Source organism: Staurois parvus, unplaced genomic scaffold, assembly GCF_062004578.1.
Source record: "Staurois parvus isolate SC_StPar_1 unplaced genomic scaffold, SC_StPar_1.0 ptg000017l, whole genome shotgun sequence".
NCBI lineage: Eukaryota > Metazoa > Chordata > Amphibia > Anura > Ranidae > Staurois > Staurois parvus.
In genome coordinates, this window is record NW_028317813.1 from 2,971,376 (window position 1) to 2,994,661 (window position 23,286).

The 23,286-nt window shown below is 44.2% G+C and overlaps 1 protein-coding gene across 3 annotated transcripts in view; it reads right to left on the reverse strand.

Annotated features, from left to right (window-relative positions):
* RUBCNL (rubicon like autophagy enhancer) overlaps positions 1–8,159 on the reverse strand; it is a 104,656-nt gene extending 96,497 nt beyond the window's left edge. For 2 of the 3 annotated variants that reach the window (XM_089678945.1, XM_089678936.1), the window contains exon 1: positions 8,003–8,159. The gene's annotated coding sequence lies outside the window, so the exon portion shown is untranslated. The remainder of the gene's footprint in view (positions 1–8,002) is intronic. The other variant, XM_089678935.1, reaches the window with a different exon arrangement.
* Between the last annotated feature and the right edge of the window lie 15,127 nt (positions 8,160–23,286).

A 23,286-nucleotide genomic window follows, 5' to 3' on the forward strand; every position in this document is an offset into this window, starting at 1 on the left:
GGACAGTTATTGAAGCAAGTTGCAGCCAAGCAAATATTTTCAGAAGACAGCAACTGCAGCCCCTCCCCGTCATGATCCTTGTGCCTAAAGTCTGTATTCTACAGAAAATGCCAAATACTAGGGCCCCGTGCACAGACGCTGATCTCCAATATGACATACCTATGGGTATATGTTCACAAACTCACATTATGTGCGTTTGGGGACACACACCCACACAATTGTCGAATTGGGAGCAGCAGCTGTGTCCGTGCAGCCACTACATCCTGTCATGAGGATTGTCTTCAGGCAGACGCAGGGAATACCTGTGCATCCCATGCGGACAAACACAGTCCTAACACAGGTGTATGCTTAAGTACAACTGTATAAACGAGGGCTAAAAATGGCAAGTTGGTACAATCATATCCAGTAAGCCATAACCAAACATCACACAGAACACTGAAGGGGAGAGAACCTAGGACTTCTAATGGAAGGTGCGTTTTTGCAGCACTTTTGAAAACCACACTAAAGTTGCAGTATGCAGGACTTTTAAAAACGCAGCACAAATGCAAAGCAGCAATGTAAAAAGTCACATAGGATTTAAAGAATAATATTGAGCTTTTGTTGAGCTAAAACGGTGCATTCTAGCGTGGCAAAAGTGCACCAGTGTGAAACAGTCCTAATGCTAGTCTGTAGTATCTCTTTACAAATATTACTTAAATGAGGCCAATTGTCACTTTGTATTAATTATGTGTTCTTGCATGGCAAGACCACTTACTGTTATCTCACATATATATTCTTATTATAGCCAACTTTACCACCCTAACTCCTCCCACACAACATAGACAGTAATGTACCTAAACATGCGGATTGTTCCTGATTGGTGTGCTATTACTTTGTGGAACGTTTCGCCGAATGGTTCACGAAATATCGCCGTTTTTGTGGTGAAATTGGTCCCATAGGAATGAATGGCAGAATGTTCAAAACTAGAGTGGGAGCTGAAAATTCAGGACATGATTTCTAAACTGCCATCACTCCCTCATTGTCAAGCCCACCTACACAAATCTTATATCAAACGATTCAGCTATCCCTGCTGCCACTAAAAATGTCCACGGCTAAGCCATAGTCCTGATAGTTTTCACAAAATGACCATTTGCAACTCACGCTGCCCATTGACATTCATTGAAACTCCACTCTAGCCACCTCAAATTTGAAGGGCAATTTCTAAACTGCGACTGTGCCTTCATGTTTAATATTTCAGAGACATACTATGCATCAAAATGTAGGTCTGGGTCTTGTGATTCTCACAATGTAAAGCTCTTTGGTGTAGGATTTATAATTTTTAAACTACAACCGTTTGAAAATGGCAACCGCTAGTGAAGCGAGCAAGTTGGAGCAGTTTGTTTTTACTCGCTCTTCTCCGCCCTATTTGAAATCTAATTTTGAATTTGTGACAGTTTGGCCGGCTTCTGGTTAAAGGTTTGGAAATAAGTTTTCTACAGTAGAGAGTATTTGAGGTGATAATGCTGCTAATGTTTTTATAAATGTATGTTTTAATGTAACTGAGCACTTTGGGCAACAACATTGCAATTAAATGTGCTATATAAATAATTAAAAGTTGAAATGCATTTCTCACTATCAAGCTTGCCATGTGCATTTTTTAAATTTGATCAATCAATTGGTTAGTGTAATGTTTACCATCTTTACTCCAAACACTCCACACAGTTACTCTGCCCACTCCAACCTTTTCACAGTTACTCTGCCCACTCCAACCACACAACAGTTACTCTGCCCACTCCAACCACACAACAGTTACTCTGCCCACTCCAACCACACAACAGTTACTCTGCCCACTCCAACCACACAACAGTTACTCTGCCCACTCCAACCACACAACAGTTACTCTGCCCACTCCAGCCACACAACAGTTACTCCAGCCACACAACAGTTACTCCAGCCACACAACAGTTACTCCAGCCACACAACAGTTACTCCAGCCACACAACAGTTACTCCAGCCACACAACAGTTACTCCAGCCACACAACAGTTACTCCAGCCACACAACAGTTACTCCAGCCACACAACAGTTACTCCAGCCACACAACAGTTACTCCAGCCACACAACAGTTACTCCAGCCACACAACAGTTACTCCAGCCACACAACAGTTACTCCAGCCACACAACAGTTACTCCAGCCACACAACAGTTACTCCAGCCACTCCAGCCACACAACAGTTACTCCAGCCACTCCAACCACACAACAGTTACTCCAGCCACTCCAACCACACAACAGTTACTCCAGCCACTCCAACCACACAACAGTTACTCCAGCCACTCCAACCACACAACAGTTACTCCAGCCACTCCAACCACACAACAGTTACTCCAGCCACTCCAACCACACAACAGTTACTCCAGCCACTCCAACCACACAACAGTTACTCCAGCCACTCCAACCACACAACAGTTACTCCAGCCACTCCAACCACACAACAGTTACTCCAGCCACTCCAACCACACAACAGTTACTCCAGCCACTCCAACCACACAACAGTTACTCCAGCCACTCCAACCACACAACAGTTACTCCAGCCACTCCAACCACACAACAGTTACTCCAGCCACTCCAACCACACAACAGTTACTCCAGCCACTCCAACCACACAACAGTTACTCCAGCCACTCCAACCACACAACAGTTACTCCAGCCACTCCAACCACACAACAGTTACTCCAGCCACTCCAACCACACAACAGTTACTCCAGCCACTCCAACCACACAACAGTTACTCCAGCCACTCCAACCACACAACAGTTACTCCAGCCACTCCAACCACACAACAGTTACTCCAGCCACTCCAACCACACAACAGTTACTCCAGCCACTCCAACCACACAACAGTTACTCCAGCCACTCCAACCACACAACAGTTACTCCAGCCACTCCAACCACACAACAGTTACTCCAGCCACTCCAACCACACAACAGTTACTCCAGCCACTCCAACCACACAACAGTTACTCCAGCCACTCCAACCACACAACAGTTACTCCAGCCACTCCAACCACACAACAGTTACTCCAGCCACTCCAGTTGTAGACTACTGGTGGAGACAAGAACACTTCACACAATTTCCCCAGAAATTATAGCTTTTCTAGTTTAAAATACAAAGTATCTTTTTATGTGAGACGATTGGTTGTTTTTAGCCTGTATAGCTGCGGTCAGCAAACTACACAGGCTCATAGCAACCAATGTTTGCAATTAACAAAGTAAAATGACTTAACCCTTTTCTTCACTCTGCACCAGCAGTAACGAAAGCCAGAAAAAAAACATGACTATTGCCGGATCTTTCAAAGAAAAAACAAAAACCAGAAAAAAAAAAAAAATTCCAGTGTTTTCATGCAGACAAAAGACGCTTGCAAGGGAATTTTAACAGCTTTCCGAGCCAACAAGGTAACAATGCTACAGATATTAAGTGGAAGGCTCTCCCACATGTGCACTAGTTGCCTGTGTGTCGCCAGCCTTAAAGTAGATCTACCAGGCAAAACCACCTCCCCTTCCTATTTTGGACTGGGGGAGGTTTAGAACGTGTCAGGTTTTTTTGCCATCTGTCCCATTAGGAAGATTTCCCTTCACTTCCTGTCCCATTAGGAAGATTTCCCTTCACTTCCTGTCCCATTAGGAAGATTTCCCTTCACTTCCTGTCCCATAGCCAAAACAGGAAGTGAGGAAATTCCTCCACAGCGAAGGAATCTCTGGTTGTCAACAGAATTTGCGTCTGCATTGGAAGCTTTCCCCCGTATTCCTGTTCTGGAGACCATTTAAAATTGACGATTCTCTTTCATGCTTGGTGATAACAATTTGGTGTGCCATCAACAATTAATGAATGTTTTTCTTGCATTCACAGAACACACACATATGAATGGAGCCCAAGTAGCGTCAAGTTTTAGTGCAAGTGAGCTTGCTGGGAAAAGCATAATGGCAGGAATTAAATTGTGTGTGTCACATCACAGAACAAATAGACCCGTTTCACAGGGAAATAGAATATGGTGCATATCCACACCTGACAACAGGATCGCAACCGCTTTCAATACAGAAGACTGCTGCAGATCCCCGCTAGATCTGACCTGGTGTACGGAATGTGAACTGTCTGCCCAGAACTCTGTTCTCACCTCCTGACAATTTCACTAGAAATGCTCCAAAATAGGTTACAGTCAACAAGTAGTTAAACTCTTCGTGGAATTCAGGTTAAAACCACCATAGTCTCTGCTAGATGTGGATTAGGATAGAGGTTACAGCTACAACCAGAAAACATTCTTTAGTCGTGTGTTATAGTAATGCCGTTGCTAGTTGAAAGTGCCGTCTCCCTTCCCAACCCCCCCCCAGCAAAAAGGAATTCATAGCGGCCTAGATGGCAGTTAAATCATCAGTGTCTTACACATTCCTGAGTGCCGGATACCTTGTCCCATACACTAGTCTCTATGACACAACAGCTGATGGGTGGAACCACAACAAACCCGTGTGGGGGGTGGTGAGGGGAGGGGAAGCAGGTATATAAAGCATCCGGAAATGTTGAAGATTCTTCAGCTGCCATAGTTCAACAAGGGCTTGTTTACACTTGTAGCTGTCATTGTCACCCCTCTGAAAAGAGAGCCAAGGTGGATTTTCAGAGGCATTTGGCAAGCAGCATGTTGCTTTTTGAATGCAGGTTTTAATCCTTGAAAGATTGCAGCACTGTGCTGCAAGTGAGTGCATCATGCATGGTTCCAGGGCACTTGCTCTGTGGCCCTATTCACTGGAATAGGTTGTGCTATGTATATAATGACATGCCGTACTGACTTGACCAGTGGCCATGTCAACTTGCAGTTGGAAAGACTATGGCTGAACCAGAGGCAGACTGACAACTCATGGGGCCCCTGGGCAATAGGGGATCAAGGGGCCCCTGTGTCCTCACCCACACCCAAAAAAGCCTATGAAAAGGTACTAGGGGCATCTCATGGGTCCGCCTACTGACCCTGGTCCCTCGGGCAGTGCCTGAGTGCCCAAATGGTCAGTCCGCCCCTGGGCTGAACCATCTCTTTTTTTACCCCCCACGAGATGTGGTATAATGTTTTGAGGCCAGTAGCCATATAAACCTGTGGCTGGTAAAACAGCAGCTCAGTGACCTAATTTTACCATCTTGCCAGCCATAGTGTATGAAGGAGCTAAGGGACCATTCACACCAGATGAAGTGAGATGCATTTCTGAACACAACCCCACTGCATATACAGTTCAAAATCCATGTAAAACAATGGGCATTGTTCACACCACTGCAGTGAAAAAAGTACAGCAATTTACTTTTTTTCTGCAATGAAAACATATGTAAATGCAGTGTACATGGAAGTCCAAAGAAAAAGGAAATGCCCTCAAAGCAAATGCAAGCCCCTAAAAACACCTAGGGAAGACGCACCACAAGGGCCTGCTAATGAGCGCCAAACCTCATGCAAAAATGCAGTTTCTGGTGTCAATGGGCCCTTAGCCAACTATTTGAAGTACAGAAAGTAACATCGTTTGGGTCCCTGTACAGCAGAGTGGTGCCACCCAGTGTACTGCGATAAATTGTGGCATGTCTGCATATTACTGCCCCTCACCTCTGAGATGTGTTGCAGCATGTACAGGACATACAAAAAAATAATAAAATTACATCTCCAGGTTACCCTAATGATGACTAGTGTTCTTCCCGTGTGGAAAAACGCCATTCACACCACTGTGTGGACGGGCCCTTAGACTAGGTTCACATCTATGCATGTGTGGTTGATGAATTTGTGAAGCAGAGCTTCAGGCGCCCACCCCCCCCCCCCCCCCAAAATAAAAACATTAAAGCAGCTACAAATACTGTAGCGGCTAACTTTTAATATTAGGGCACATACCTGTCCAGGGATCTAGCAATGCCCTCACCCGAGACAATTTTTCAATTGGCTTCAGGTGCAGGCATCTTCAGTACAGGCTCATTCACACCAAACGTGCAGAAAAACTGTTGGAAACGGACACGCAGATTTCCCTTGCAGAGACATCAGTTTTCATGCGAGCATCAATGGGTTTTATACACACTGCAGATTCCTGTGCAGGAAAGTCTGCACGTGATACCAGTGTTATGGTGTAAACAGAGCACAGAGAACTATTTCATTGTGCCCTCGCAGAACACATGCAGAAAAACTGATGTCTCTGCACCATGGTGTGAACTAGCCCCAAGGGAACCCTGAAGTGAAGCCCTGCAGCTTCACAGATGATTTCCAACTGTGCTTTGCAATTGGTCCCGCAGTCTTCCGGGACCTGTGAAGTGTCCCAGAAGGCTGCGGGGGGACCAAGCTTCCAGCTCAGATCGCTGCACCTGACCAGAAGTGGGAACGTACACCTGCCAAAACCAGGTACCCGCTCACCTTTCCCCCTCAAAAAGTGCCAAATGTGGTAGTTGAAGGGGATGGGGGGCAAACAAAGCAGAACTCCTCCTTTGGGGTGAAGCTCTGCTTTAAGGACAGTTTTTGGTGCATTTTGTTTTTTTAAAATGCGTTTTGCTTTAGGATCTACGCACACTGGGCGTTTTTAATGTAAAGTCACATTAAAAACGTGAGCTTCTCAGCTTTTTTTAGCGTTTTTGCATTAGCATTTAGTGGCATTTTGTGCTTTTTTTTCCTGGTCAAAAAAAGTCCAAAAATGCCGGTTTGCAGCGTTTAGTATTAGAGTGTTTTTACAGCCAAAAAACTCCTCTAGAATCCCACTAGTCCTTGGGTTAGTTCCAGTCATATAACATAGTCTGTGCATGGACACATAGGATAACATGCTGGGGGTTTACTGGCTGTAGAAAACAAACCCCAAAAGCCAAAAACAGCCGCTGTAAAAACATCCCGTGTGCATGAGGACGAATGCAGGCCATAGACTGTTCATTTATCGGATGATTTTTCATCCGAAAGAATAATTGGCCGATTTTCGCACTGTTAGTGGGGCAATGGCATCGTCCGATTTTCACGGTTCCTCCTCATTTTGTTTATCGGCCATGCTGGAAAATTCGTGAACAGCCAATTTTCAAAATCATTGGTGGCAACATCAGCTTACAGAACGAAGTTTTGTTTTTTGGACGAAAAATGAGCCGATAAAAGAACAGTCTATGGCCTGCATAAAGAGGTGTTCGGCTCCATGCTTGCACACTAGCATTTTTTAAGCACCTAGAAGCGATTAGCATTTTTTTTTCTCCTAGAAGCTAGTGTTATCCCATGTGTCCATGCATCCTACGTTAGGCTATTGGCATTTATAGAGCTTCAGCATCTAGAAGCAGAAAAAAAAAGTGTTTTTTTTTTTTAAAGAGTTTTGCCAGCAGGGGAAAAAAAAAATAAAATAAAAACCACTAAACGCTTTCTCTGTATGTATGTTTGTACAATGCCAACACTCCTAAAACACTATTAGCAGCATTTTTTATAGCAAAAAAAAACCAAACCAAAACAAAAAAAACAAAAAAAAAACAAAACAAAACCACAGGATAGTGTGCACGTAGCCTTAAAGTGGTTTGTGGTCATGCAGGAAAACACATCTACATGCGTTTGCAATTCCATCAAAAAGTCTATAAAGCCAAAAACGCACCATGCTGCACTTAAAAAAACAAAAAAGACCCTCCAAACAATGGTGGAAACTGCATAGATGTAAACTATAGGAACCCATGGCCTGTAGTGCCTTTGTGCGAACGCACTGAAAGACGCACAGGTGTGCACCTAGCCTATCACACAAGGCGCGCTTCTAAAGCGTTTGTAGCGTCAGCGGAGTCCAGTAATGCAGCAACACATGGGGCCCCTCCATGAGCAGACCACAGCTGAGGGAGCAAACCTCACCATGAGTCCTGAGGAGCTGCTCACCTTATTGATCCGCCATGACCAATATCTGTCCAGGGAGAACAAAGAGGTCACCTCAGTGCTCGCTCTGTAGAACAGGACTATGTTCAGGGAAATTAGCCGCCGTCCTCCTGTCCCCTATATCCAGGCAGAGGGGCACTTACCTCAGTCCCAGGTCTGTCCGTTCCTCCCGGTGTCCGCACACAGACTCCACATACGAATCCGACTCTCAGCTGCTTCACTACAAATAAACCGGCAATTGTGTGTAAAAGGTCAGCGGCTTTCCTCACACAGAGCCCCTCCCCCCGCCTCTCTGTACCGCCCGGCAGCTGATACACTCGGAGCTCCATTCATGGGGTCAGCTGAGTGGGGGGGATGGACTTCATCACCTACAACTGCTGAGGAGAGGGGCCCATGGCACGCACGTGTTCAGGGTTCAAAGCTTATTGATGAGTGATACTAAACTGTGGGAATACAAAATATCTCAGAACACTCCCTTGTTAAGCTGGCCATACATGTGTAGATTTTTGGGGCGAGAATATTTGCAAGAAAAGTCGTGCGAAAATTCTTTGAACATTCGATGAATAGACGAATGTTGTTCAAAAATTGTCTTTTGCGTTTAACATTTGACTTTAACCTCTTGGCGCCGGCCGAATGGAAATGTGCGGCCTTCCGGCGTCAGGGCGTAGGTGCCGAGCAGCCACACATTTGCGTTCTATTAAAAAATAAAAATGTGCTGAGAGTGAGCGCTCCCAGCACACGTCCGGTACTCACGGAAAGGTCCCGATCTCTTTTGATCGGGACCTTTCCCAATCGTGACGGGCGTGTTGTGGCGGTCACATGACCCTAAACCCTGCTCCTCCCCCACGTCTGAAACCCTTAAAAGGGCCGGGAGGTACCAAGGCGTTAAAATGAACATCATTTTTGAACAATAACCACATCCACTGATTGAGAAAAAAGTTTTCCTTCCTGACCCTTTGAATTTTCCCATCACTGCTGTCAAAAATGAACACCTATTTAACCTTACTAACGGTTAGAAAATCAAACGAATATTCTTGAAACTAAAATCTATACGTGTATGGGCAGCTTTACCCTCAGCCTCCTCCAAATCTCCATATTCCTTTGTTTTGATGCTGAGATCTGACTTCCTGTTAAGTCCCACATACCTGGATCGAAATTCGACCAGTTCAGCAGGAAACGAACAAACTTCAGTCCGTCTATGGCCGATTATCACCTACTCTGCTCACTCTTAGGTGATCTCTGAAAACCTCTGTCTTCAGGGAAGCCTATCCTGCCCTCAGCTAATACTGGAATCTTCTACTCCTCCTATCAGTCCATCCCCCACAGTTACTACCTTTTGTACCACTAGCCCCTCCCTCCTAGATTGTAAGCTCCAAGGAGCAGGGCCCTCCTATCCCTCTTGTATTGAACTGTATTGTTGCTGTATTGTCTCCTGTTATATTGTAAAGCGCTGAGCAAACTCTTGGCGCTATATAAATCCTGTATAATAATAATAAATTAGGCTGTTTAGGCGTTTTGAATTGATTTCAAAACGCTCTGATAAAACAACAAATTGCAGAGCCATTCATTTTAAAGGCACCTGAAAAATTGTGGTTTAGCTGCGTGATAAATCGTGGGAAACTGCATCACCCAAAGCGTGTCACCCACAAGAAGTTCCTGAACCACCCACAACAAGTTCCTGAACCACACAAAAGAAGTTCCTGAACCAACCACAAGAAGTTCCTGAACCACCCAAAAGAAGTTCCTGAACCACCCAAAAATAGTTCCTGAACCACCCACAAGAAGTTCCTGAACCACCCACAAAAAGTGCCTGAATCACCCAAAACAAGTTCCTGAAACACCCAAAAGAAGTTCCAGAACCACCCACAAGAAGTTCCTGAACCACCCAAAAGAAGTTCCTGAACCATCCAAAAGAAGTTCCTGAACCACCCACAAGAAGTTCCTGAACCACCCACAAGAAGTTCCTGAATCACCCACAAGAAGTTCCTGAACCACCCACAAAAAGTTCCTGAATCACCCAAAACAAGTTCCTGAAACACCCAAAAGAAGTTGCAGAACCACCCACAAGAAGTTCCTGAACCACCCAAAAGAAGTTCTTTTGGGTCACACGCTTCACATGATGAGGTTTGCTGGTATTGCAGTGAGATATACCGTACGACAACTGCAGCAGAACCACACCACTGTTTCAGGTGTCATAACAGCACCTGAATATGAGGTTCCACAATTTGTCATTTTAGCAGAGCATTTTGAAATCGTGGGCAGAATCGTGATAATTCTGCCTGCAATTGAAAACGCCCCTGTGTGAATGCAGTCTTATGCCTCATGCACACGATAAGAAAATTGTCCGAAAAATTTTGCGGAACCACTGATCGAACGATTTTCTCTTCGTTGATGAGCAGGATGTTTTAACCGTGAACGAAAAAATCCAGTTGAACAACAGTGAAAAATGTTGTCGTTTCGCGTACGAACGACCGATTTTCTATGCGGTGGTATGACAGTCGTAGGAAACAATCTATCAAGCGCTACCACGCATGAGCGGAAACAGAAGATGACCCGAATGTTTATGTCCAAGGAATCTTCGTAATCACAAAGGAAAAATCCAAATGTTAAAAGTAGATTGGCCTGATGAGATAATGAAACCAGAATTCTGCAGATTATATTTTATGTATCACTATTTATGTATATAGGTAATGTAATAAACTATATTATACTCATTGCTGGTAATTGTTGTGTATATCGCTCATTCTCAATGTTTTTTACCTTCATTCATTCTACAGAGGAAGGTAAAAAGCCTTCTGTGTGCAGCATCCCCTCCAGCCCCCTAATACTAACCTAAGCCCCCTCTCAATCCAGCCACTGGAGTCTCAGCTACCCTGGGACTCATTCTCCCCATTGGCTGAGACAGAAGTGGGAAGTGAGCCAACGAGAAGCGAGAGGGGGCAGGGTTGAGCCACAACTCCATGTGTGAGTGGATACACAAAGCAGCAGGTGTCCCCATAGAAAGCTGCCAACAGTAGAGCCTGCAAAGCATCACAGAAGAGGAGGATCCTGGCTGCCCTGTGCAAAACCACTGCACACAGCAGGTAAGTATAGACATGTTTGTTATTTTTTCTTAAAAACAAACAAGCCTTTAGAATAACATTGACTACTTCCCCTCCGCCCTATAGCAGAAATACTGCTACAGGGCTGCACGGGTGCGCAAAATCACATATATATATATATATATGTGATATTGCAGTTCCGGGCAGGGGGCATGCAAGTAGCGCATACACCCTGCCCCGCACTGCCATTCGCAGCCTTTGCTGTCAATCACCGGGTCCCAGCTGGTGTTTACTCGCCAGCACCTCCAACAAGGCAGATACCTGTATGTAAACAATACAGATCTCTCCCCTATCAGCTCCTGCACACTGCTTTGTATGGTTCTGCATATGCAAAGCAGTGTGCTTACAGTGAAACACAGACACAGCCCATATAGCAAAACAGCACACAGTTAACCCTTTGATAGACACACGTTTGCCCCTTTCTGCCCAGTGCCATTAGTACAGTGTCAGTGCTTTTTATTAGCACTGATCACTGTATTGATGTCACTGAGGATGTCAGTGACACCAAGTCAGTTCCCCGCAGTGTGAGAATGCCTGCCGCAGTCCCGCTATAAGTTGCCGATCGCCGCCATTTTAAAAAAATTAAATTTCAGTATATATACCACCATTTGTAAATGCTATAACTTTCACGTAGACCAATTAATTTACACGTATTAGGATTTTCTTTAGCAAATACATGTAACAGATTACATTTTGGCCTAAATTTTTGACAAAATTAGATTTTTTTATTCTTTTTACTGGATATGTTTATAGCAAAAAGTCAAAAATATTGTTTTTTTTCTCAAAATTGTCGGTCTTCTTGTTTATAGCACAAAAAAATAAAAACGCAGAGGTGATCAAATACCACCAAAAAGAAAGCTCTATTTGTGGTAAAAAACGGATGTAAATGTCACTTGGGTGCAGTGTTGCATGACCGTGCAATTGTCAGTTAAAGTAACGCAGTGCTGTATCTCAAATAATGGACTAGTCTGGTCAGGAAGGGGGATAAATCCTCTGGAGGGCAAGTGGTTAAAACAACATTAAAGTTTTTTTTTGTTTTTTTTAAATAACAAACATGTCATACTTACCTGCTCTGTGCAGTGGTTTTGTACAGAGCATCCCCAATCCTCTTCTTTTCAGATCCCCCACTGGTGCTCCTGGCTCCTCCTTCCTGTTGGGTGCCCCCATAGCAAGAAGATTGCTATGGGGGCACCCGGGCAGGTGTGCTCCTGAGCCGCTGCTCCATGTGTCCATTCACACACGGAGTTGAGGCTCGGCCCCACCCTGCCCCCTCTGTCTCCTCATTGGCTCACTGGCTGTGACTGACAGCAGTGGAAGCCAATGGCAGAAACACAGGACAGCCAAGGTTCTCGTGCACATCGTTGGATTGCGAAGGGGCTTAGGAAGTATTAGGGGGGCTGCTGAACACAGAAATGTTTTTTTACCTTCATGCATAGAATGCATGAAGGTAAAAGACCTTGAGACTTTCCAACCACCTTAAGGACCAACTGCTATTAGGCCCTGTTCACACTTGAATGTTTTATAGCTTGTAGCTGAAGCTAAAAAATGCTCATCAAGCAAAAATCTCTTTTTTTCAATAGCCCTTGTTCACATCTGAGCGTCCTGGTGCTTGTAGCAAAATGTCTGTTGCTCAAAAAAGTACATGAGCTACTTTTTAGGCAGAATTGAGCATTTTTGTTCTCATAGACTTCAATGGAAATGCATGAAAAGCACAACATGAGCTTTTTGCTAGCATTTTCTCAAATAGCAGATCTCCGTCCCTTTTTATTGGATTACCAATATGGGTCCAAAAGTTTGAATGAATGATCACATAGTTACAGTAAGGCAACGTTTCAGAGTCTCGCAGGTCCCCTTCATCAGGCATGTGACGTATGGCGTACGGATCTGGCAGCGAAAGGGTTAATGAATACAGATCTGGATTAAACTGGTTTTGCGAATATCTGGCTGAGGTTGATATTTAAAGCAAAACTTCACTCTCTAAATCAACATTGACTATTTTTAATCCCTATGCTGCTAGCAGTAGAAAATAGATAGGAAGGTTTATTATATTTACTTGTTTTAAACTGTTTTTTTTTTACATTTCTTCAGTTACTCCTTGGTTTCAAGGTCTGATGGATTGCAGGAGGTAAATGCTACATGAATCATCTGCCCTTACTCAAGATGGCCACAGCTAGAAATGTTAGGGTTTTTTACAAGTGATTTCTCAACAAAATAAAGCATGGGGACATGGGTAGAAGGGGGAATTTGCTTTGAGTATTAAAAATTCTAATCTTGGCTCTGCAGGTTTTCCCTAATACTAGTGGATTAACTGCTTCTGTGAGGGAAGCTTTAAGAGTTAGGCCCGTTTCACATGGGTGGACCGATTGGGTCCACCTGTCTGTTTTTCAGGTTGACTTGATTGGACCATCCATTGTTCTCTATGGAGAGGCGGATGTAAACAGACATGTGTCCGTTTACACCTGCCTACATCTGATCTGATCCGATTTGCTAAAAACAGACGAATGGGGGATCCGTTCTCCATCACACAGGGGTGTCAAACTGGTGGCCCTCCAGCTGTTGTGAAACTACAAGTCCCATCATGCCTCTGCCTTTGGGAGTCATGCTTGTAACTGTCAATCTTGCAATTCCTCATGGGACTTGTAGTTTGGCAACAGCTGGAGGGCCGCCAGTTTCACATCCGTGCCTGGGCTAGTGGATCAGAGTGGATGGCAGTTGGGTGTAAAGGGACAGTAGGTCCATTTACTGTACATCCGACCGCCCCATAGAAAACACAAGCAAAGCAGACACGGACCCATCATCGGATCAACTTGGCGGAGTCCATCCGTGTGAAAGGGGCCTTAGGCCTCATGCACGCTGCTGTTAAATAAAGCTGCTTCTTCAAGCTTTTGGGCTTTTTTTTATTTCTTGTAAACTGTCCTCCATGTTACCCTAGGTATATGTGTTGGCCAAGCACACTATAGGCATTTTCAGGAGTTTAGTGGCAGAGGACAGTGGGCTGTGTGTGCCTATACAGAGCGGAAATGGACCTGTTATCTGTCTGCTCAGTGGAGTAGGCCTCTGTGAAAGGGGCCTTAGGCTACTTTCACACTGCTCCGTTGTAAAAATGCATATGCATTTTGGTTGCATTTTTACTGCATTTTTGCTGCGTTTCAGGTGTTTTTTTGCACCTGTGAAAAAAGGACATGTGACTCAAAAAATGCACCAAAAATTTAACTGTGTTTTTGTCACATTTTTTATGTATTTTCCATTAATTTCAATGAGGAGGCTCATTTTTTTACCGCATCAAACATGCACTAAAAATGCAGCTTGCAGGAATTTGAAAAATGCAACGAACAAGCAACTGACCAGTGTGGAGAGTTCCATAGGATTTAATGGTCAAGCATTTTTTCTTCCAATGGTGTGACAGCAACCTTACAGTGGGAAGGACAATCACTGTGGTTTGAATATATGTGATTCAACCAATCCTTGGGAACAATGTACAGTGGTTTGGGAAGATGAGTGCTGATTCACAAGTGTACTGTGTGGATTGAAGCTCAGGATTCACAGCTAATTGACTCAGTTCAGCAGTTCAAGTCAGGTTTACATCTGGGTCAGGTCAGGATTTTATCCTGTTCACAAGTAATGACATTAGAAAAGGTTCCCATAGAAGTCAATAGTCTGTAATCCACACCTGAACCGGACCACACTGCTCAGAAATCGGACAGTCCGCACTAAATTCTGCACTGCCAGTGCACTGGACATATGTGAACAGGTACCATAGGAAGCAATTTTATTTCACGTCATGCGAATCGGATGTGGTTCAAACCACATCCTATCCACATATGCACTATATTGCCAAAAGTTTTGGAGCGTCTGCCTTTACACGCACATGAACTTTAATGTCATCCCTGTCTTAGTCCGTAGGGTTCGATATTGAGTTGGCCCACCCTTTGCAGCTGAAACAGCTTCAACTCTTCTGGGAAGACTGTCCACAAGGTTTAGGAGTGTGTCTATGGGAATGTTTGACCGTTCTTTCAGAAGCGCATTTGTAAGGTCAGGCACTGATGTCAGATGAGAAGGCCTGGCCTGCAGTCATGTTGAAACAGAAAGGGGCCATCCCCAAACTGTTCCCAAAAAGTTGGGAGCATAAAATTGTCCAAAATGTCCTGGTATGCTGACGCTTTGAGAGTTCTCTTTACTGGAACTAAGGGTCCAAGCCCAACCCCTGAAAAACAACCCAGCACCATAATCCCCCCTCCACCAAACTTTACTCTTGGCACAATGCAGTCAGGCAAGTACCATTCTCCTGGCAAGTGCCAAACCCAGACACGTCCATTGGATTGCCAGACAGAGAAGTGTGATTCGTCATTCCAGAGAACACGTCTCCACTGCTCTAGAGTCCAGTGGCGGCATGCTAAAGCATTTGCATTGCACTTGGTGATGTAAGGCTTGGATGCAGCTGCTCGGCCATGGAAACCCAATCCATGAAGCTATCTACGCACTGTTATTGTACTAATCTGAAGGCCACATGAAATTTGGAGGTCTTTAGCTGTTGACTCTGCAGACAGTTGTCGACTTCTACGCACTGTGCGCTGACCCCCTACCACTTTGTGGCTGAGTTGCTGGTGTTCCCAGTTGCTACCACTTTGTTGTAATACCACTAACAGTTGACTGTGCAACATTTAGTAGCAAAGAAATTTTGCGGATGGACATATTGCACAGGTTGCAACCTATCCCGGTACCACGCTTGAATTCACTGAGCTCCTGAGAGCAACCCATTCTTTCACAAATGTTTGTAGAAGTAGTCTGCATGCCTAGGTGCTTGATTTTATACACCTGTGGCCATGGAAGTGATTGGGACACCTTATTCCAATAATTTGGAGCGGTGTCCCAATACTTTTGGCAATATAGTGTATGTTAACCGGCACTGATACATGTTTGGGGTACTTTTCCAGAGTCTTTCTTTCCTCTGCCTTTCCCCAGCTGGACCATTATGAGTATTCCAGAGGGAGCTAGGGAGGAAGATGACTGGCTGGATGGGGCATCTTTAAAGCATATGGAGACAAAGTTTTTATGTATCATCCAAAGTGTTTCTGTTAGTGCTTGCCTTTCCATCCTTCCTGTCTATCTGTGCTCCCACTGTCAATGCTGTCTACTTATGTAATATTTGCTTCCTTCCCCAGGTGACTCAAGCCCTTATACAAGAGCACAGTTGGGTGAGGGGTGTTCTTTCCTTCATGTCATCATATGGGCACACATATGACCATCATAAAAGTCTTAATTGCAGAGACAGGATAGCAGGTTCATCCTTGTAATATGTCTCTGCCACAACTCCATCATGGGCAGTAGTGAAAAGACATTGAGGCTGCGGGGATATGTAGTTTGGATTTGTCATGTGTGTAATTTTCAACATGCACCAACAGCTTGAGCACAGATGCACAAATATTGAAACAATTAAAGTAATGTGCACAGAGGTGAGAATATGCAGTTCCACTGTAGGGGACATTTCACTGCACACTACAGTCTATATTATCAGCACGTAGTTATACTTTAGAGCTCATTGAGATGGACGCTGAGACCTGTCCAGCATGCAGACGGTGTGTGTTCGGATCCGTGCACCCTCTCCTACACACATGTCAAATTTTGACATGCAACTGTGCTTGTGCAGCCATTGCGTATGCAGCCATTTCTATAGGCTGCTGCTTGCAGCTCTAAGGAAGATGGAGGCACATAAGGCAGTGGCTCAGCAAGTAGGATGGGTCTCAGCACCCTTCTGAATGAGCCTTAATGAATCTTCTCTGCTGAGGAGTGTCTCAGGAGGGTTGTATAGAAGCTGCTACTGGACATTGCAAGAAGGGTTTTCTGGCAATAAATCAAGGTACTTGTGGATGCTATCAAAGGGTCAAGGGACAAATTGATTAGAGAAAGATATATTGCAATGTAAAGACTGTGACTACTCAAAAAGTGTCATTGATCTTCTGGGTTGCTATTGCAAGACCAGCAATTAGTAATTAATTCTATTCACCCATGGAATTTCATTCAATTATGTTCATTTTCAGAACATTCATTTTATTTTCTACTGGTTAGTGGAAGTCAAAGATATAGACTCCAGAGAGAGAGAGAGAGATCACTTTACCCCTGTACAAATCGTTAGTAAGACCTCATCTGGAATACACAGTTCAATTTTGGGCACCAATTCACAAAAAAGAACACTGGGGAACTGGAGAAAGTACAGAGAAGGGCAACCAAACTGATACGAGGCATGGAGGAAAGATTAGAGGAACTGAATTTATTCTCTCTTGAGAAGAGGAGATTAAGGGGGAATCTGATCAACATCAGTGGTTCATATAGTTCATATAGTGAACTCGGTGTAGACATATTCACTTTGAGATTATCACAGAGGACAAGGGGGCACTCTTTACATCTGGAGGAAAAGAAATTTAATCTCCAAATATGGAAAGGTTTCTTCACAGTAAGAGTTGTGAAAATGTGGAATAGACTCCCTCAAAAGTTGGTTCTGGCCTGCTCAGTGGATTGCTTTAGAAAATCCCTGGATTCTTTCCTGGATACACAGAATATAACTGGTTACTAACATTTATAGGTAAAGTTGATCCAGGGAATATATGATTGCCTCTCGGGAGTTCAGGAAGGAATTTGTTTCCCTGAGGGAGCAAATTGGATCATGCTTTGCTGGGGGTTTTTTTGCCTTCCTCTGGATCAACTGTCGGTGTAGGATTATAACTTTTTTTTTTTGGTTGAACTGGATGGACTTTTTTTTTAGCCAGACTATCTATGTAACATTAAGGCAAAAAAATGCCCCAGTAGTTATACTGCACCTCCCCATATACTTATCTGAGTCCTGTCTCAGCGCTGTGCCCATCTGCAGCAAAACTGATCTCTGTTCCTCTCCTCAAAGGACACTCACAGCCATTGGCTCCTGCTGCTGTCAATCAAACCCTGTGCGGAGGAGCGGGGGAGGGGCCAAGCCATATTGTGTGTGTCTATAGAGCTCAGGAGCACACACTATGAGGGCACACGTAGAAGAGGAGGAGCTGAGAGAGACATCGGTTTACTGCTCTGTGGGTTCTGTACTGCTCTGTGCAATACCACTGCACAGAGCAGGTAAGTACACCACAGTTATTATTTTAGAGGGAAAAAATGAAGCCTTTACAACCGCTTTAAGGGCTTTCAAAAGAAATTTGTTGACTCAATGATGGCAAGATTTACTGTAGATATATAGACACAAAATCTTTGCTTTGCAATATAAGTATATTAAATAAAATTATTTTGGGAATCGCCCATGATAAAGGATACCTCACTATTCCTCACTATGGATTTTCTACAGCAGGTACACAGCCTTCCTTCTGTCACTGAAACCTGTTTTATGGTCATTTAATTGAAATGAGTACTGAGAATTTTCAAATGTTCGTATGAATATTCGTACAAACATTCATTTGGAAATCTACTGGTGTATGGCCAGCTTTATCAACAGATTTTATCTCTGCACTTTGACTCTTCTGGTTTGCCTGATCTCTGGGAATTTACTAAAATGCTGTCTGCTGATAAAAGCGTCCTGCAGTTAATTTGCCAACCAGACTTGCTTCTGTTCTCTGTCACTGGACTGATACCAAGGACAATAGCTTCAGCTCTGCTGGGATATTTATTAATCAGCTGTCAGCAACTGTTTTATCTAGATCACTTGTATTATTTTTCCGGCATGGGGTCAGTTCAGTGATGCACGGTTCTAGCTGGTTGAATGATCGTCAGTCTATGTTGGGCATAGTTGTTATGTACTATATGTGTTTTTTGACTTGTTACTACTTTACATACACCTCTGACAGATGGAAGTAAAGGAATATAATGGTGTCAGCTGCCTGCCCTCAGCCTGCTGACTGGACAATTACGGGACTACAGCACAATGATTGATGGGCCATCAATTCTGGTCACTCTTTCCTCCTGTCAGTATGTTTCTGTCAGCATAAGTGCATGCAGCAGTGCTGCCACTTCAGATCCTAGTCTGAGGTCTAAGTGTGGCTGTACAAAGGATGACACAGGCTGATAGGACACATTCAGGTACATATTCTAGTTGTGTGTAAAAATACATGTGATTACTTTTAAATAGACATGCAACTGTTTAAATGGTGTCTTTTTGGTGTCATTGAAGGTAAAGCTCATTCTTTCACCTATCACAAATGTCATCCTTGTTGTCACCAGAAATTTTCTATGATTAGGGTAGGTCAGATGAACATGCAAAGGATAATCTGACAAATGTTTCTGACTCCCACAGTGCAAGCCCTGACTCCCTGGGTCTAAGATAGTGATAAATAATTTTAAACAGTTGATCAGCGATTGCCATTTCATAAATAATGTAAATCATTTATCGGTAACAAGAAGATTATTTTTGATAATACACACATACAGAGTACATATATAAATGCGTACTGAGGATTTAACAATAAACAATTTATTAGCCCCTTCCCTCTCACACCTGGGGGGCTGGTTAACTGGGTTTTTACATCAGTGGGAGTCAGATAGACCTGCCAATCAAGTGATCATTATGAGTGGCGCTCACAATGATCACATGATCAGCAAGGGGTTAAAAACAATACATTTATTATCTAAAACTCTTTCAAAATGGCATTATTATTACTATTATTATACAAGATGTATATACCTCCAACAATTTATTGTTAGTATAGAAAAAACTCAAGGTGTCTTGAGCAGCAGGAGCAGAAATTTCAGGCACAAGGCCAGGCAGAAAGGCAGGGTGACACCCATAGTTAGCAAAGAATGGAGACTGCTTGGTGGCTGAATGACTGGAGTTATTGTATGCAAACTCTGCCAGTGGCAAAAGCTATATCCAATCATCTTGGACAAATGAAGTGTAACACCGGATGTACTGATCCAGGGTCTGATTAGTTCATTCTGTCTGTCCATTGGTTTGTGGGTGATAGGCCGAGGAAAAATATTTTCAAGGTCTCACATAATGCCCTTCAGAATCTTGATGTAAACTGAACCCCTTGGTCTGAGACAATGTTTTAGGGAATTCCATGGAGCCTGATAATTTCTTTGATAAAGACCCAAGCAGTTTCAAAAGCAGAAGGTGTATTTCTCAGGGGCAGGAAATGGGCCACCTTCGATAATCGGACTACTACCACAAAGATGGCAGTGCAGCCTTCATAGAGATCATCTTCCATGGTCTATCAGGTACAGGTAGGAGGTGTGAGCAATCCCCAGGCTTTATTTCTGATACTCTTATTTCGGGTACAGATAGTGCATGCATCTACATAAGCTTTACAGTCTTTCCCCATATCTGACCACCAGAATGTGCATTGTGCTTATTCCGCCGTCTTGGAGACCCCAAAGTAGTCTGCCAAAGGGTGATCATGACAATATCCCAGGACAAGGGTCTGAATTTTTTCGGGTCTCCATAGAAGTCCATCCTTGCCTTGCACTGTGACCCCGGGTGGGCTGGATGCTCCTGCCAATGCCTGCTGCAATTGAGATAATAGACTGGTCTGTAGTAGCAGAAAGTTCCCTGCTGGCAAAATAGTGTCTGCTTTGGGGTGTCTTTTGGATCCTCGAACATGCGTGATAGTGCATCGAGTTTGGTGTTCTTGGACCCGGGCCAATAGGTGATGTGAAAGGTGAATCTTAAAAAAAACATTGCCCATCGTGCTTGACGTGACTTGAGGCATCTAGCAGTCCTTAAATACTCAAGGTTATTGTGATCTGTATATATTAAAATCGGATAAGTGGCTCCTTCTAGCAGGTATCTCCATTCCTCCAGGGCTACTTTAATTGCCAGAAGCTCCCGGTCCTCTACATCATAATTCCTTTTAGCCGAAGAGAGTTTTCATGAAAAGAACGCAACCGGATGGATTAATTTCTTGAGTCCCTGTCGTTGGGAAAGAACTGCCCCAATTGCATTTTCTGATGCATCTACCTCTAGGATATAAGGTAGAGTGGAGTCCGAGTGGCTCAGGATAGGAGTAGCTGTGAATAACTCCTTCAAGGTTTCGAATGCAGCCTGCACTTCAGAAGTCCAGTGGAAGCGGACACCTTGTTTGGTGAGTGATGGGTGAGATGAGGGCCGGGAAGTTCTTTATGAATTTACGGTAGAAGTTGGTGAAACCTACAAACTGCTGGATACCCTTCTTATCTGAGTGGACTGGCCAGTCCAGTATTGCTGAGACTTTATGTGGGTCCATCTTAATTCCAGCTGTAGAAATGATTAGCCCAAGAAATGGAATGCTTTGTTGCTCAAAATTGCATTTTTCGGCCTTGGCGTACAGTCCATGCTGACCAAGTCGTCCCAGGACATCTTTAACATGCCCTCAATGAGTCTCCAAAGATGTGGAAAATATCAAGATGTCATCTAGATAGACTATGACAAGGATATCAAGATAGACTCTGAAAATATCATTGATGAAGTGTTGGAAGGTAGCTGGTGCATTGCACAATCCAAAAGGCATAACCAAAAACTCAAAGTGGCCAAATCGGGTACGAAAAGCAGTCTTCCATTCATCCCCCTTCCGGATACGAACCAAGTTATAGGCTCCCCTTAAGTCCAATTTTGTAAAAAAGGCTGCAGATTTAAGTCTTTGGAAAAGTTTGGGAACCAAGGGAAGGGGGTAGCGATTCTTTACCGTAATCCTATTTACTTCACGATAATCCACACAAGGCCTCAGGGACTGATCCTTCTTTTCCACCAAGAATATTCCTGCCCCTGCCGGGGATGTAGAGGGAAGAAATTAATCTTTTTTAAATATTCTCCTCGATATACCCTTTTAATTCCCCTAACTCTTGTTCAGATAGGGGAAAGATGCGCCCGAAGTATTCATGGTAAGCTTTTGGGACTACTTGGGCAAGTTCAGCATCTGAGTCCCTGCGTAGTAGTGTGGTGGTGGATGAGGATGCTATGGGTAGACAATGTTTTTTACAGTATGGAGATAGGAACTGAAATTTTTCAGACTTCCAATCGATCTGTGGGTTATGAGTCTGTAGCCATGGTAGGCCAAAGATGACAGGGAACAAGGATGAGGTAATTGCATCTAGGCGCAGTAGTTCCTGATGATGGATAGCTATAGTAGTCAGGAGTCTCTTTATTTACAAGTCCGGATTTGATACAAGACCCATCTGCTAGAAATACATTAAGTCCTTGTTCTTTTAGTTGCAGAGGAATGTGTTGATGGGCTGCAAAGGGCAGGTCTATGAAGCAGCTACAAGCCCCGGAATCAATAATTGCGGTCACCGACACGACTCTTCCGAGAAGCTGGAAGGAGATAGGAACAGCCATATGAGTTGAGCTGGTGGGTAATGGTAAATGATTAGCTGAAGAGAGGGAGAAGAACTTACGTAGCTTGGCTGGGCAGGAATGCACATAATGGGCAGTTTCTCTGCAGTACAGGCAGACGTTGCTCATTTGGCGGCACTGACGTTCCTCAGGAGTCAGTGATAGGCGAATCAGACTGAACTGCATGGGTTCAGGTGCGTCTGATGTCTCTGGATCGGGATTTCTAGGTGGTTGACTGGGCTGGATCGGTAGCATCCAGGGCTGGGATTTGGGTAGCATCCATGTAGGCCTTGGTACTTGGGTGGATCTCTCTAACCTGCGTTCATGCAGGCGGCGGTCAATCTGAATGGACAGCGTGATAAGATCTTCAAGAGAGTTCGGTATGCCAACTCGGACAAGTTCATCCTTGAGGCCCTCAGAGAGACTCAAGCAAAACTGGTGACGCAGGGCAGCATCGTTCCAATTAGTGTCTGCACTCCAATGTCTAAAGTCTGTGACATAGCAGGGCCCTCAAATCCCTCTTGTATTGAACTGTATTGTTGCTGTATTGTCTCCCATTATATTGTAAAGCGCTGAGAAAAATGTTGGCGCTATATAAATCCTGAGTAATAATAATAATAGTCCTCGGCCGCTCGGCGACTCTGTATGCAAGGCTGCTTCTGCTGTGGCGGTCCGTTGCGGATCATCATATAGCTGGGCGATAGCATCAAAAAAAGTGGACATGGTATTCAGGTGTGCGTGGTTACTTTCTAGTAGATGATGAGCCCAAGCTTGTGGTTCACCCTGGAGCAGAGAATAATGAATCTCACTTTTACAGTCTCTGTGGAGAAGGCTGGAGGTTGAAGTAAAGCTGGCATGCATTACGGAAGGCTCTAAACTTGCTTCGGTCCCCAGTGAACCGCTCAGGAGTGGATACACGAGGTTCAGGAGGTGGCATCAGCCAGCAGCATCAGCAAGAGTCTCTGTGGGAGCTGCGGCTGGGGCGGAAGGAGTTGCAGGTGCAGGAGCAGGTGTAGCCAGGGACTGTACATGTTCCTCCAAATGCATATAT